Source organism: Pistacia vera, unplaced genomic scaffold (assembly GCF_008641045.1).
Source record: "Pistacia vera cultivar Batoury unplaced genomic scaffold, PisVer_v2 Contig188, whole genome shotgun sequence".
NCBI lineage: Eukaryota > Viridiplantae > Streptophyta > Magnoliopsida > Sapindales > Anacardiaceae > Pistacia > Pistacia vera.
In genome coordinates, this window is record NW_022195981.1 from 447,854 (window position 1) to 464,139 (window position 16,286).

General features: G+C 37.6%; 1 long non-coding RNA gene and 2 pseudogenes across 2 annotated transcripts; 2 read left to right on the plus strand and 1 right to left on the minus strand.

The window, feature by feature from the left end:
- Positions 1-859: 859 nt before the first annotated feature.
- LOC116126929 lies at positions 860-9,563 on the minus strand. 2 transcript variants are annotated; one of them, XR_004127559.1, is made up of 7 exons: positions 8,516-9,563; positions 7,757-8,136; positions 7,582-7,671; positions 7,356-7,414; positions 4,551-4,614; positions 4,255-4,340; positions 860-926 (listed from the first exon to the last, which is right to left on the minus strand). It is a non-coding gene; the product is annotated as an uncharacterized LOC116126929 (long non-coding RNA). The 2 variants fall into 2 exon arrangements; XR_004127558.1 differs by having other exon boundaries at positions 4,255-4,459.
- Positions 1,707-3,259, plus strand: LOC116126927 (annotated as a pseudogene).
- On the plus strand, positions 4,679-6,529 carry LOC116126928 (annotated as a pseudogene).
- Positions 9,564-16,286: the final 6,723 nt, after the last annotated feature.

Genomic DNA, 16,286 nt, shown 5'->3' on the forward strand with positions numbered 1-16,286 from the left:
GGCAAGAAGACTTGACTGTTGAAATGGCTTGATAAACAACAACCGCAATCAGTATATATGTGCATTTGGTGGTACAACTATTTTTGATCGAACCCAGTTCCAAGAATTGGCCATGGGGTTGAATCTCAATAGACCATTCCTTGGGTTGTGCCCTGATTGCATAGATGGCATGAGTGATCCCTTTCCGGAAGGATTTCAGAGACAGAGTCGGACTCATGGGTATATAGTTAGTTGGCGCCTCAACAGAAGGTTCTGGCACATCCTTCCATTGCTGTTTTGTAAGCCACTGTGGATGGAACTCCACCATGGAAGGTCTAAGCAATGGTATCCTTCCTGTGTTGGCCTATGTATGGAGACCAGATGCACAATGAGAATTACATTTGCAATGTTTGGAAGGTTGGATTGGGTTCAACCGAGAGGAAAATGGGATAATTAGCGAGAAGAAATTAAAAATAAAGTGCAGGAATGCTTAACAAGGACATATACAAGGCACATGCTTGGGACCCCAAGGAAAAGATGATGAATAACATCAAAGAAGGTGGAGCCTCCTACAATAATTTTAAGCATTTTGTTGAATGGCTGAAGGCCTAAGAAAAACCCTCAATTGTTTGAACTTCAATAAGATTGTAACTGTGATACTCCTTCTTTCATTTGATGTTTTGGGCCTTTGGCACAAAACTCTTTACATAAGGAAAGAAGTTGTTCACACATTGTTCAAATCTCACAAGGCTGAATGATTTACATTTGGAAAAAAAAAGAGAGAAAAGGCTAATCAAAAGACCACGTAATCAGAAGACAGTATGTATTGTGGGAATCTGAAAAAAAATTTAAGAGTTTTGTTCAATGAATTAGGGTATAGAATTTGCAGGTAACTTTCAAACTTGAATCAACTTCTGCATCTGTGTTTACCAACAAAAAGATTTCATCTGTTGAGGAGCAAAAAATTAAGTAAAATTAATTAATTACCTCCACTTTTCAGAATTCTAACTATAATACTGGGCTGCATGCACATCATTTGAAAAACTTGACAACCTCACTGCATATTTATACAGATAGTCAAAAAAAAATTATAATGTCCATGTGGTTAGGTAGAAAGCTGAAGAACATATATTCAGAAGGTCAATTATTGTATATACCGAGACAAAAATTAATTTAGAATCCTGAGGAGCTTTGCAGTTGTTGAAATGGCTTTCACTACATATAGATTGAGTATTAAAAGCATTTTAATATGTATTTAATATTATTAATGTAACTTTCAAGCAAGTAAAACATGAGGCTTTAAAGAGATTGATAATCATCAGAAACTTGTATAAAATAGGTCCCATGTGAATCAACTTCCCGTGACAGAAACAAGCCATTCTGAAACTAAAAAAACAGTAAGAACCTCTTATTGCCACAGCTTTTAATATCAGGGGTGTGATATACCAGAAAAATATATATTTGTATATCAAGGAAAGAGTTATTTTACAATTTCCGGTTACACCCACCCACCCCCCCACACACACACACACACACACACACACACACAAAAAGGTTAGAAAACGATGTAAAGCAACTTGAAAGTGATAATTGATATGGTCAGACTTGAGAAAGTCAAACAACATGAGGAAAATGTGATAAACTTGGCTGTTAGCGTACCCAATCGCCATAAATGTTAGTCATCTGAAGTAAATGAAATGTATAGGAAAAAAATAATCAAAATCGAAATGGGAAATCCACATATTTTGGCTCTCCTTTCCCTGCACAAGGTCATGTAATTCCCTTAATGGAGCTTTCTCAATACTTAGCCAAACATGCATCAGAATTACATTTGTAAACACAGAGGGCATTCAAAAGCAAGGTAATCGATGCCTTGGCAACAAAGGATGGTATAGGGAATCAAATTCATCTTGTTTCGATCCAAGATGGACTTGAATCTCCAGAGGATAGGTATCAGTTAGAGAAGCACGCTGAATCGGTCTTAAAGTTATTTCCGAAGAAAGTTGAGGAGCTCATTGAACAAATTAATGCAACAGACAGTGATAAGATCACTTGTGTTGTAGCAGATCACATGCACGGATGGGCCATGGAAATTGCAGCAGCAAAGGGAATTGGGCGAGCTGCTTTCTGTGCTGCTGCAGCCACTCAATTGGCCATAAGATCTAGCATTCAAAAATTGATTGATGATGGAATAATTGATAATGATGGTGAGTCTACTCTTCATCCAGAGGCCTAGCAAGTTTTATACATACAATGGTTAATTTTGAATTGAGGCTTTCTTTGCAGGAACTCTAATAAAGGAACAGATGTTTCAGTTGTCAACAACCATGTCTCCCATGAACACTGCACACTTTGCGTGGATAAGCATTGGCAACAAGGAAGTACAGAAATTCTTCTTTGAAAATATAGTTAGAGACAATCGATCAATAAATTTATCAGAATGGTTGCTCTGCAATTCGACTTATGACCTCGAGCCTGGAGTGTTTAACTTGTTTCCAAAGATCATACCAATAGGCCCACTTTTAGCTAGCAATCGACTTGGAGACACAGCAGGAAGCTTCTGGCCAGAGGACTTCACTTGCTTGGAATGGCTTGATCAACAGCTACAGCAATCTGTCATATATGTAGCATTTGGTAGTATGACTATTTTTAACCAAACCCAGTTCCAAGAGTTGGCCATGGGGCTTGAACTCTCCAACAAACCATTCCTCGTAGTTGTGCGTCCTGATATTACAAAAGGAATAAATGATGCCTATTTGAAAGGATTTCAGGAAAGAATCACCACTCGTGGCTATATAGTTAGTTGGGCACCACAACAAAAGGTTTTGGAACATCCCTCCATTGCTTGCTTCTTGAGTCACTGTGGATGGAACTCTACCATGGAAGGTATAAGCAATGGAGTCCCTTTCTTGTGCTGGCCTTACTTCGGTGACCAGATGAACAATGAGAATTACATTTGCAATGTTTGGAAGGTTGGATTAGGATTCAACCGAGATGAAAGAGGAATAATTACACGAAAAGAAATTAAAACTAAAGTGGAGGAACTGCTGAACAATGAAAAGTGTAAGACAAATGCTTTGGATCTCAAGGAAAGATTGATGTGTAGTGTCAGAGAAGGTGGGCGCTCCTACAATAATTTGAAGCATTTTGTTGAATGGCTGAAGGCATAAGTAAATTTCTTTGAAAATTGTTCAAACTTCAAGAAGATTGTAGCTATGAGTTATTTCTTTCTTCATTATGATGTTTTGGCATGGAAGAATCTATGTAACAAAAACAAATAGTTCACAAAATTTTGTTCGAAAAAATTTTATGTACAAATTTCACAAATGTTATAATCCTAAAACATCTTTTACCTTGTAGTACATTGCATGATGCATAGTTGCAAAACCTTGATGGACCTCCCTACACAGATAAAAGCTTATATCTTCGTCCAACTTGCACCAGATAAGGTCGTAAAGCTTTGTGACTCGACTGACCAAAAAAGGCGTTCACTCACCAGAGAAGTGCGCAGAAAATTCATAAGGGGGGTGGGGATCCAAAGCTTAAAAGAACGTACATACACAAAAATGGTTTAAAATTTACTGCAGGTCTTGAAATTGCAGAATAAAATCTATTACAGTAAATAATTATTTGCATCAGAGAGTTGGGGCCCTAGTCATAAGCTTATGGAGGGTCTATGTGGTAAAATAAGACCTGAAAAGAAATATTTATAATTTTATAGTGTTCATGGCTAAGTTCTGAAAGCTACAAAATAAATATTCAGATAGTAAATTATTGTTTACTCAGAGATGAGGAAATATTATAACACTAAGGAGCAACAGAATTGTTAGGATGTGGCTTTCCCCACATATAGATCAAGTAGTAAAACATTTTGATTATTAAATATTTGGCCAACAAAGAATCAACCATGAATTAGACTCCAATGTATATAAGACAAAGCCTTTCTATCAAACATTGATAGCATTAAGGTAAAAACAAGACTTCTTAGTTTGAAAGTCTGGTTTTAAAACTCAAGGCCTCTATCATAAACTTATGTCTTTCCAGAAAACAAAAATTTTGGGATCCTGCCAAGCTAAAAGTTTTCTTTTATTAATTAGAATAGTGTAATGTAACTTTCATAATGTCTAGGCATATATGAAAAACACACAAAAATTTTCAGGAAGAGAGCCTTCACAGAAATCATACATCATTATAAAGTTATACTGGCCATGTGTGAATCAGCTTCTTAGCCAAGACAAAAAAAAAGCCATTCTGAAATTACAAATCAATAAGTACCTCTTACTGCCACAACTTTTTCGGCGTCAGGCTTGAGATAGTGTCACTGAGGAATTCTCCAATTTGCATACTGTCTAGACTCTATGCTGCAAGGTTCAAAAAGAAATGGAAGAGAATTACAGATCATAAATGTCTAAAACCAAACCTAGGGAAATAGTCACTGTGAAACCCAATAAGCCCAAACTGGGTAAGTCACCATGAAGTCCTGGCACTGAGGATACAAAAGCAGTTAGACAATTCTGAGGCAGATAAAACAGCATAAAGAAGACAAATCATAGGCTCAAGACTTGACTAACCGTCTCACAAATCAAGGAAAATGTGATGATGTCTTCAAAATTGGCTGTTTGTGCCCCCAGTCTCCTATAAAAGTTAAATTTATCTCAAGTAAAGAAACTGTACAGCAAAAGAATGATCAAAGAACCATATGGGAAATCCACATATTTTAGTTATTCCTTAACCAGCACAAGGTCATGTTATTCCCTTGATGGAGTTTTCACAGTCCTTGGCCAAACATGGCATAAGAATTACATTTGTCAATACTGAGCACATTCAGAAGCAGATAATGGATGCATGGCAACGAAGGATGGTATAGGGAATCAAATTCATCTTGTGTCGATCCAAGACGGAATTGAATCTGAGGAGGATAGGAAGAAAATCGAGAAGCAGGTTGAATCAGTCTTATAGTTTTTGCCAAAGAAAGTTGAGGAGCTTATTGAACAAATCAATGCATCAGAGTGCGATGAGATCACTGGTGTTGTAGCAGATCATATTCTTGGATGGACCATGGAAATTGCAGAACAGAAGGGAATGCGACGAGCTGCCTTCTGTGATTCTGCAGCAGCACAATTGGCCTTAAGATCTAACATCCAAAAGTTGATTGATGAAGGAATAATTGATAATGATGGTGAGATCATCCATTACCAACTACTGAAAGCTATGCGGTACCATTTCATTAAATTGAAACATCTACATCATTCTTAAACAGCTTGTGGTAGTTGGATTTTAATTCGAACAATCCTACTTTACTAAATATGCACAAACTACAGATAATTTTTCCATTAGCAGTGATGATTATAATAATTTTTTATATAATGCATCTATACAACACTATAAAGTTGAGGCAAAATAGACATTCCAAAAACATGTACGCTAGGGAGAGTTCATATATTTTATGCTGTTTAGTGCCATGTTTTTATAGACAAGATAAAGATCCTGGTGTGTAAAAACTAGGAGTCAACTACAAATGCAAGGCCTGATAGTTTTAGGTGCATATAATTATTTATTGGGCTTTAAAGTATTCTAAAATGAAACAGATGTTAAAATTTAAAGCAAAAATAGTAAGCAAAGTTATAATAACAGTTTACTGCAATGCCATTCTTAAGTTTGATTGAGATTTTCTTGACAGGAACTCCAATAAAGAAACAGATGTATCATTTATCACCAACCATGCCTGCCGTAAACACTGCAACTTAGGGTGGGACTTCATTGGCAACAAGACCATGCAGAAAATCTTTTTCGAAAGTACGGTTAGAAATAAGAGATTACTAAATTTGTCAGACTGGCTGCTCTGCAATTCAGCTTATGACCTTGAGCCAGCAGCATTTGACTTTGATCCAAAGATCAGACCTATAGGCCCACTATCGGTAAGCAATCAACTTGGGGACTCCGTGGGAAGCTTCTGGTCAGAAGACTTAAAATATTTGAACTGGCTTGATCAACAGCCACCACAATCAGTCATATATGCTGCATTTGGAAGTACAACTATTTTTGACCAAATCCAGTTCCATGAATTGGCCATGGGGCTTGAACTTTCCAACAGACCATTCCTCTTAGTTGTGCGTCCTGATATTAAAGGAATAAATGAAGCCTATCCAGAAGGATTTCTGGACAGAGTTGCCTCTTGTGGGTATATAATTAATTGGGCACCTCAACAAAAGGTTCTGGGACATCCTTCCATTGCTTGCTTCATGAGCCACTGTGTATAGAACTCCACCATGGAAGGTGTAAGCAATGGCATCCCATTCTTGTGTTGGCCTTATTTTGCTGATCAGTTCCTCAACCAGACCTATATTTCTGATGTTTGGAAGGTTGGATTAGGATTTACTGTAGATGATAAGGGATCATTGCACAAGATGAAATTAAAAGCAAAGTCCTAGACAATGGAAGGCATAAAGCAAATGCTATGGATCTCAAGGAAAAGGCAATGAATAGCATCAAAGAAGGTGGAGGGTCCTGCAATAATTTCAAGAATTTTGTTGAATGGCTGAAGGCCTAATTAAAGCGTTGACAAATGCTCAAAGTTCAATAATAGTGATTTCTTTTTGATCATTTATCATGAAATAATATCATATATAAGATAAAGAAATGTGCAATAGAAAACAGCTAGAAGATCCTGTTAAGTGGCATGATGCTTTTGCTATCTGAATAGCAGAATAGCATATCACATTTGCTACTTCTTTTATTTAATTTTATCATTGATATTTCAACAGTCAAGAAATTAGTTTAGAGAAAACCTAAAAAATTACGACAGTTTCCGAATTCATCTAAAATTTCACTAAAATCTAAATTGCACTGTATAATAAGGAAGAAAGAATGTTTATCTCTCAGTTTAAGGTTCTCAATATAAGCTGATGTAGCATCTATGTGGGATATTTAGAGCTGAAAGGGATGCTTTAAGTATTATAATTTTCTTGGCTTAAGTTTTGAAAGCTATGGAAAAGAGTTAAGAATCCTAGGGAGCCAATGGGGCAGCTAGAATGAGGCTTTCTCTACATATAGATAAAGAAGTAAAACGTTTTCACTTATTTAGTTTCCTTGGCCGATAAGGAATCAAACATGAAATAGCCAACAATGCAACCAGACAAAGCCTTTTAATCAAACGTGGATCAACATTAGGAATGAGACAAGGATTAAATTCAATTTGGTTAAAAAAATTCAAAGCTATCTAATTGTGTCTTTATAACTATGATTTTCAAAATCTCAATGGAGGGATGGCTAAACTGAAAGTTTGTTCATTGTTATTTAGAAAGTTGTAAAATACTTGGACACATGTGAATAAGCTGCTTGTGCTAGAACAAGCAATTCTGAATATGAATAAGCACCTGGTTGTTCCAAAGCCATATTTTTTCCCCACTATGCCCTATTATCCAAAGCCCTGCATCTGCAAGAATATACAAGTGAGATAAAATTTGCTGACATTTTGTGAACAGAATGTGAAAGTAAATTTTTAAAACTTGCTTCCCAGATGTGGCCTATACTTCACTACAGAGTTTGAGCCTCTTGTACAACATAAGAGATTCTCAACAAACTGAACTAATTAGTACTCACCAAAGAATGAGAATCTTTCTTTCAATAAAGGTCCAGCAACATGAAAAAAATGTGGCGGTGTCTTCAAAGTTGGCCTTACCTTTAGTCTCCCTATAAGAGGAACAATAATCTTGAGGAAAGAATCAGTGTAAGAAAAGAGAGAACCAAATGGGAAATCCACATGTTTTGGTTTTACCTTATCCAGCACAAGGTCATGTAATTCCTTTCATGGAGCTTTCACAATCCTTAGTCAAACATGGCATAAGAATTACATTTGTAAACACAGAGTACATTCATGCAAGGTAATGGATTCATTGGCAATGAAGGATGGAATAGGGGATCAAATTCATCTTGTTTCAATCCAAGATGGCCTTGAACCTCTAGAGGATAGGAAAAACCTGGAGAGGCATGGTGAATCAGTCCTATTGCTTATGCCAAAGAAATTTGAGGAGCTCATTGAAAAAATTAATTCGTCAGACACTGAAAAGATCACTTGCGTTATAGCAGATCACAATCTTGGATGGGCCATGGATATTGCAGCAGAGAAAGAAATCCGACGAGCTGCCTTCTCTTGTGCTGCAGCCACACATTTGGTCTTAAGATCTAGCCTTCGGAAATTGATTGATGACAGAATTATTGATAGTCATGGTGAGATCAATAATCACCTACTCTTTAAGAATATGCAGTACTTTCATCATGAAATTGATCTAGCTAATGCATGAAGCATCCTTAATCATTCATTTCTAAGAGTGGGAAGTAGTGCATGCTTGAGTGCATAAAGAAACACAATCGAATTCTAGCTCCTTGCAGTAATAAGAATTTCAGAAAAAAGATTTATCAATGACTCAAACATTCATTAGTAGAAGATATGCACAAAAATCGAGAATTGAGATCAATGAAAAGGGCTAGAAGTTCAAATTTAGATAAAAGCAGTTAAGAGGTGATAGTGCTATACTCATGTTGATTAGCATTTTCTTTTGCAGGAGCTCCAACAAAAAAACAGATGTTTCAGTTGTCACCAACCATGCCTGCCATGAACACAGCATACCTTGGGTGGGCCTGCATTAGCCACAAGAAAATACAGATAATGTTTTTCGAAAATATGGTCAGAAGCGACAGATCAATAAAATTGACAGACTGGGTGCTTTGCAATTCAACTTATGACTTTGAGCCTGCGGCATTTATCTTCGATCCAAAGATCACACCAATAAGTCCACTTTTGGCAAGCAACAGGCATGGAGACTCAGTAGGAAGCTTCTGGCAAGAAGACTTAACTTGTTTGAAATGGCTTGATCAACAACGACCACAATCAGTGATATACGTTGCCTTTGGCAGTACATCAATTCTTGACCAAACCCAATTCCATGAATTGGCCAAGGGCCTTGAACTTTCAAACAGACCATTCCTCTGGGTTGTTCGTCCAAATATTACTATTGACATGAATGATGCCTTCCCGGTGGGATTTCTCGACAGAGTTGCCACTCGAGGGCGTATAGTTAGTTGGGCACCTCAACAAAAAGTTCTGGAACATCCTTCCATTGCTTGCTTCATGAAACACTGTGGATGGAACTCCACTATGGAAGGTGTGAGCAATGGCATCCCTTTCTTGTGTTGGCCTTATTTCGCAGATCAGTTCCATAATGAGAACTTCATTTGGAACATTTGGAGGGTAGGATTGGGGTTCAACCGAGATGAAAGAGGGATAATTACAAGACAAGAAATCCAGTATAAAGTGGAGGAGCTACTGGACAGAGGGAATTATAAAGCAAATGCTTTGGATCTCAAGGAAAGGGCGATGAACAGTATCAAAGAAGGCGGAGACTCCTACAATAATTTCAAGCATTTTGTTGAATGGCTAAAGGCCTAAGTGAAGTCTTCACAAATTGTTCAAACTCCAATAATATTCGGGCTGTGAGTTTATTCTCCATAAAACACCTTACTTGACCAGAAAACGATGCACAAATTTATCAGGGGAAGTCAATGCTAAAGAGAGGAACAGGCTATATGGGTCATGAAAATAAAAAAAATTAATGTGAAGAAAATCTTAATTCTGCTAATTATCTTACTTCTGCATGGAAAAAACATAAGTATGTAGTGTTTGCAAGTGACGTTTGTGTTTAGCCGGGAAATATATCAAATACTTGATAAACAATTACTGTTGGGTTTATAAGCTGGAGAATTCAAAGGAAAGAATGCAAGAATATTATCAGAGACAAGTTTTTCAGGGAACGTTTGCTGAGAGTTTTTTTGTCTCAATTGTCTTGTCTTGTCTCGTTTTCATTAATCATAAACGAAGCTTATATACAGATGACATCATCCTATACAACACAGACACGCACAACTCACACGCTAACTATGCAAAGCATTAAATACTATCCTAATTGCAGAAGCATTTACACGCTATTATCACAGAGCTATACATTCTTACTTTGTGAATTTAGGTTTTATTCTGAATGCTCTCCTTGTGAGAGTTGCTCCCTTTATATAAAAGCTGTGGGGCTAATTACAAGGCTGAAAATCAACCATTACACAGGACTATGCAAGGTAAGAATAAACGCCTATCAATTCTATGCATATATATAATATACTCTTCTATATATAGCTAGACTAAAAAAGGATATAATATATGCTGCCTTTATAGACTAGGTCAGCACATATCCAACTGTTAATTCTGCTAACATCCCCCCTCAAATTGATGCTGGGCGATCGAGAAACATCAATTTGTCAATCAAGAATTGATGGCGAGGACGAGAGAGAGCCTTGGTGAAGACATCAGCAGTTTGGTGTTCAGTGGAAATGTGTGGAAGAGTAATCTCTTGGCGAGCAAAGGCTTCATGAATGGAATGACAATCCACTTCAATATGTTTGGTGTGCTCATGAAAAAAATGATTGGCAGCAATCTGAATAGCACTGGTATTATCAGCATGAAGAGGAGTAGGAGTAAGCTGTGGAACACTAAGTTCGCCTAACAACTCTCGAAGCCATACAATTTTAGAACAGGCAGACGACATAGCCCGATATTCAGACTTGGTGGATGACTTCGAGACACGAGTCTGCTTCTTACTCTTCCAAGAAATGAGGGCATCGCCAAGAAACATACACCAACCCGTAATAGAACGACGAGTATCTGCACAACCAGCCTAGTCGGCATCACTAAAACCTTTCAACTGTAAAGAATTCCCTGAGGGGAAAAAACAAGCCGTGACTAGATGTCCCTTTGAGATATCGAAGAAGACGACGGATAGCAACCAAATGTGTCTGGCATGGAGCCTGCATAAACTAACTGACCTACTGAACAACAAATGAGACATCAGGTCGAGAAATGGTCAAATAATTCAAATTGCCCACCAGCTGCAGATACATTGAAGGATTGGATAAGGGATCACCATCCGCCTGACGTAGCTTCAAATTGACCTCCATAGGTGTAAGAACCCTAGTTAGTAAATACGGGTACGGCAAAAAAACGGTACGGGAATTTTACGGGTATAATACGGCAAATGGTAAAAAATACGTTTGTAAAAATTCGGTCATAAAATTCGGATACGGAAAAAATACGATTCGGATATATACGGGTTTAATACGACACATTGTCAATAATACGTTTTGAAAAATACGGCAATAGCAATCTTGGTTTTAGCACTTTTCAAAACATCCCCATTTAAATAATCCATTGTGGTCGACCCTACAATTTATTTTCCTTTTAATTTAAAGTATATTTGAACAATAACTAAGACTAGTATTTTTATCCTTAATTTTATAGCTACGCATACAAAGTTTGGATTCCAATTAGTATAGTTGTTTTATTTTCTGAATTTAATTGGACAGTACATTCAAAGGTCAAATAATAATAGTGTTATGAAATCTAAAAACATGACAAAGTGCACATGGGTTTACAATTTGCAGTTGGCGTTGGTTGTAAACTGATGGTTTGTTGCTTTTTTCTTCTTCTTTAAGTATCTGCCAATTCCAAATCCAAGCCCGACAATATTATTTTTATGAATTCATGCTTTTCTTTTGCAGTTTTGCCTTTACCTTTTGCTTTCATAGATGATCTTTAGTCTTTTCATTTTGACCCATACAACACAAAACAACAGAACTAAATGAAATATTATGTTAAAACAGATACCAAATATAACTCTCACAAGCATTTCATCAAACATGTTTCAAACAAATCTATCAATCCACCAACATAACAAATCCATCAATCCACCAGCCCCTATTACTACTACTCACACACCAACACAAACACAAACAAATCACCAACATACAAGATTCAAAGAGAGTTAAAAAGAGAAGAGAAGAAGTGTGTAGCTTGAGGCTTGAAGAGTTGAAGTCTTGGACTTAAAGCTTGGAGAAGAGAGTTAAAATTTAAAAAGAGAAGAGAAGAAGAGATCAAGACTCAGAGTCAAGAGATGAAGAAAAAAGAGTTGAATTGTTGAAGATTTGAAGAAGAGATGAAGACTGTGGAAGAGAGAACCGAGAAAGAGGAGAAGGAGATTTTTTTTAATTTTAGTCAAACCCCACCAAAACGACGTCGTTTTGCCTTATCATGTAATTATTTTTTTGTCTGCAAAAATTCGGCAAAAATTCGGCAAAAATTCGGGTATAATTCGCGAATTATACGGATAGGGTATATAATTCGCGAATTATACGGCAGCCCTCATAACATACGTGAATTCGCGTTTTATACGGGAATTATACTGCTAGCCGTATAATTCGCGTATAAAACGCGAATTTACTAACTAGGACTAAGAACTGAATTTCCATCTTGAAGGCCTGCTAAAGAAAGAAGTTCTTGGGTGCACTCATGCTGATGTAAGAGCGTGCCATTTGGACAATGTTGAACCTCAAGTCTAAGAAAATATTGCAGTGGACCAAGATCTTTCATATGAAACAAAGATTTGAGGCGCTGTTGGAGTTGGTCAATTAACTGGAGATCAGATCATTAATCATAATATCATCGACATACACAAGAAGTATAACGATCCCAAGGGTAGTCTTGCGAAAGAAGAAAGAGGAGTCATACTGACTCTGAGTAAAAGTGAAATCCAGTAGAGTGGTACGAAACTTCTTAAACCATGACCGCGGTGCTTGCTTCAAACCACACAAAGATCGCTTTAAGCGACAAACCTCAACAGAAGAGGAAGGAAACAAGCCAAGAGGAGGAGACATAAATATTTCTTCCTTCATATCACCATGTAGAAACGCATTCTTCACATCCATCTGGCGAAGCGACCATCCTTTTGAAACAACAATGGCCATAACAATGCGGACAATAGTCATTTTGGCCACAAGAGTGAATGTTTCCTCATAATCAAGCCCATACTCCTGCCGATTCCCGAGTGCCACCAGACGAGCTTTATGTCATTCGATAGAGTCCTCAGCACGTAGCTTGATGGTGTAGACACATTTGCACCCAATAGGTTTAACTCCAGCAAGACAAGGGACGATGCCCCATGTGTGATTGTCCTGAAGAGCTTGAAGTTCGTCCTGCATAGCTTGGCGCCACCAGTCTTGAGTAGAAGCTTGAGAATAAGACTTAGGCACAAAAGAAGTATTAAGAGTAGCCTGAAGAGTAGAAGAAGAAAAACCATACCAATTTGGGGGCCGGGAAACCCTAGTAGATTGGCGGGGCTCATGCAAGACAGGATCAGGTGGCGGTTCAGAGGAAGGAAGAGACAGTGGGCGACATCATTGATACACAATACCTGGCTTAAAACAAGAAGGAGTACTAGACACATCATCAAAAACAGGAAGTGAAATAGAGGAGGAAACAAGATTAGTACGAGACACAAAGAAATATTGATTTTCAAAAAAAATCACATTACGAGAAATACGAAGTTTGTTAGCATCCGCATCATAACACACAAATCCTTTATGAGAATTACTATAGCCAAGAAAAGCACATTGAACAGATTGGGCAGCAAGCTTTTGACGTTCAATGGGAGGTAAGTGAACAAAACAAACGCAACCAAAAACATGCAAAGTATTGTAATCAGGAGGAACACCAAACAAACGAGAATATGGAGAATCAAGATGCAAGGTAGGAGAAGGCAGACGATTAATCAAATGTATAGTTGTAGATAATGCTTCTACCCAAAATCTAGGAGGGACAGAAGATTTAAGTATCAATGTACGAACAACATTTAAAAGATGTCTATTCTTACGCTCGGTGACGCCATTTTGTTGAGGGGTGTAAGGACACCAACGTTGAGAAAGAATACCCTTCTATTGGAGAAAAGATTGAAAAGCATGAGACATGTATTCTCCCCCAGAATCTGAGCTTAAGATCTTAATATAGGTAGAAAATTGGGTTTCTACATAGGCAACAAAAGTTTTAAAGGTTAAAAACACATCAACTTTAGAACGAAGAAAATAGACCCACGTGAAACGACTGTAATCATCAATAAATGTCACAAAATACATGTAATGAGCATGAGAAAGAACATGACTCATACCCCAAACATCAGAATGAATAATTTCAAAACATGTAGAAGCACGACTATCCTCCAAAGGAAAAGGTAAAGATTTGCTTTTTCTTAGTTTATAAGGAGCACAATCAAAAGACAAGGAAGAAAATTCATTTGTATTACTCAAATAACCATGTTTCATAAGATGTGTCAAAATGATAGAGTTGGGATGACCCAATTTCTTATGCCAAAGATGGCTATTATTATTAGCAATAGTAGAACAACCAGTAGAAATTGAACGAGGAACGAAAAACGACTAAAGAGGAAAAAGACGTCCCACTTTAGGCCCCTTCGCTATCTCTTGTCTCGACGCTTGATCCTGCACATGACAACCAGAACAATCAAAATGAATAGAACAATTATCTTCTACTAATTGTCCAACAGCAATGAGATTGGCAGATAAATCAAGAGACACAAAAACATTAGTAAAGGAAGACCCTAGATTTCCAACTGCAGTAATGGGAAGAGTACTATCATCTATGATCTAAATATGCTGCTCACCATCATACTTACGAACATCTTGTAAAGCTGCTGAACTGCCAGTCATGTGATTGGAAGCTGCAGAGTCAATTAACCAAGGAGAAGTAAGGAGATGTGTCTTACCTTAAAGACCAAGAGCAGAAAGGGCAGAAATAATCATTTGTTGAACCTGCTCAGGAGTAATGTTGGAAGAAGAACTTGGTACAGCGGGCGGAGTGGAAGATATAGGCACAAACACAGACTAAATAGTAGTATGAAAAGTAGGAGTGGATCGATTCTGAGGGCGTACATGACAATCCTTAATGACATGACCCTCCTTCTTGCAATAATTGCATAATTTCTTGCTGCAGTATTTGGCAATGTGCCTAATTTCCTTGCTACTATAACATTGTGGTGGAAATCTGGATCGTCCTCTGCCTTGAGCAGCGTATGCCATATTAACCATCTCAGAACCACCAGCGTCTTGATCAAGGCCAAGCTGTGAGGTGAGACGCTGTTCTTCACACAAGAGTTCACCCAAGCAAACCTCCAAAGAGGGGATACGTGTGCGATTGATTAACCTAGCTCGTGCACTTTCAAACTTGGGTTTGAGCTTAATCAAGAATTGATCCCGTTGGCTCTCAGAGTGAACCGCTTGTAATGTTGCCAAAGCTTCTTTGGGAACCTGAGAATGCGCCAACCTAGAATAATCACTCCATAAATTAATAAAACCAGAATAAAATTGCTCAATAGAGAGGTTCCCCTGGCGATCGTTTCCAATGTCTAACTCCAATTGAAACTTTCGGGCAGAATTATCTTGATAATAAATTCGCCGAAGGTAATCCCACATCGCCTTAACAGTAGTGAACCCACGAAGATTGTTGACCATATGAGGTTCAACAGAGCTGAGTAACCAGGAAGCAATTCTAGCATCCCTGCTTTCCCATAAACTAAGTTCCTTGGGATCAATTGGAGCCTTAGAAGACCCATCCAAATGACCCCATAACTCCTTCCCTTTCACAAACATCCTGACTGAAATTCCCAACTGGCATAGTTCTTGCCATTAAAGCGAACAATAGAATTTTCTCCAGACATAATAACCACAAAAAAAATTGATAGAGTAGAGAAATCACAACAGTTACTGGAACAAGAATTGCAACAGCCCAATAACACCAAAAAACAATTGCCGATAGTCACACACCTAAACTAGAATTGTGACAAAATTATAATCAGAAAGTATAAACCTGATTCACCAGGAATACCCCTCCATAATCTGTCAACATCCACCAAGAATTCGTCACAACCAAAAATACTCCAGCTGACAGCCACCAAGCAACAAAAAACCAAGAGCCGACAGCCACCAAGCAACACTCAAAAAATAAATTACCGAAAAGAAAACAAGAATTGCGAATTCAGACAAGCCGAGGGAAAACCACGAAAATAATTTGTGGCTCTGATACCATGTCAATTTAGGTTTTATTCTGAATGCTCTCCTTGTGAGAGTTGCTCCCTTTATATAGAAGCTGTAGGGCTAATTACAAGGCTGAAAATCAGCCATTACACAAGACTATGCAAGGTAAGAATAAACACCTATCAATTCTATGCATATATACAATATACTCTTCTATATATAGCTAGACTAAAAAATGATAGAATATATGCTACCTTTATAGACTAGGCCAACACATATCCAACTGTTATTTATGCTAACATACTTAACACAAAATCTGTCGGACTAAACATCCCTAGAAGTTAGCTAAACCACTCTGGGTAGTTAACCAACTCTGACACCTTCCA